This window comes from Cibotium barometz, chromosome 11, assembly GCF_041138505.1.
Source record: "Cibotium barometz isolate CiBa-2024 chromosome 11, ASM4113850v1, whole genome shotgun sequence".
Classification (NCBI taxonomy): Eukaryota; Viridiplantae; Streptophyta; class Polypodiopsida; order Cyatheales; family Cibotiaceae; genus Cibotium; species Cibotium barometz.
In genome coordinates, this window is record NC_141056.1 from 21087417 (window position 1) to 21088822 (window position 1406).

Consider the following 1406-nt stretch of genomic DNA (forward strand, 5'->3'; position numbering starts at 1 on the left):
GCTGCTACTTTCTTTGATGATATTATTATGCATTCTAAAAATGAGGAAGAGCATCGAAAGAACTTGGATATCGTGTTTCAGGAACTGCGAAAGCACAAGTTGTATGTGTATTTTTCGACCACATAGGAAGTTTGCTGCTACTTTCTTTTATGATATTATTGTGCATTCTAAAAATGAGGAAGAGCATCGAAAGCACTTGGATATTATGTTTCAGGAATTGGGAATCACAAGTTGTATGTGAATGGCAAGATAAGTGAGTTCTTTTTGTCAGAAATTCAGTACCTGGGGCCACAGTGTGTCTGAGGAAGGGGCCAAGATGGATCCAGATATGGTCAAGGCTATTATGGAATGGTCAGAGTTGACTAGTGTGCATGCAGTTTGAAGTTTCCTTGGCTTATGCTCTTATTACAAGAAGTTCATCAAGTGGTTGCTAGTCCATTGAATGATCTGACAAAGAAAGCCATGGGATTTCGGTGGACCAAAGCTGAAAAGAATCCTTTTAAGCATTCAAATTTTACGCTAGCAAAGGACCGGTGTTGATTATTCCAAATTTGTCAAAGCCTTTTGTGGTTGAATGTGATGCCTCAAGGGGACCATATTGTGGCCTATGAAAGTAGAAGACTTTAAGGAGCCGAAAAGACCGCACCCACGTATGAGAAAAAGTTGGTGGCTATCGTTTATGCATTGAAGATTTGGAAGCATTATCTTATGGATCTTGAGTTTGTTATCAAGATAGATCATTAAAGCCTTAGGTACTTTATGTCTCAACCTAAGATGTCAGAAAAGCATATGAGATGGGCCAATTATTTGGCCCAAATTCATTTATACTGATGGAAAAGACAACAAGGTAACGGGTGCATTATCTCGGAGACCCATGAGCCATGCGATTTCTATGGGTTATCATATGGATTTTACTTTGATGAAAGATATTTGTACTAACGATGAGGATTTCAAGGATATTTGGAACAAATTGCAAATGGAGATTTAGTGACCTCCTGTGTCATCAAGGAGGGTTTCCTCATGATGTAAACTCGGTTATGTGTGACAAACGATTTGAGGCTGAAATTGATGGAAGAATGCCATGCTCCACCCTATATGGGGCATAGAGGCATCTTGACAACAACTCAAACTTTGGAAAGCTACTTTTATTGGTCTAGCATGAGAAAGGACATTGAGCGATATGTTCAAGAATGTTTGGTTTGTTAGAAGGTCAAGTTTGATTAACAAAAGCCGGCATGACTATTGCAACCATTATCGATTCCGAATGTTCCCTGGAAGAGTATTGCTATGGATTTTATCTTTGGATTACCAAAGTCAGGAAATGAGAATGATGGTATATGGACTATTATTGATAGATTCAGTAAGCAAGCCCACTTCATTCCAGTGAAGAAGATCATTCACACAGA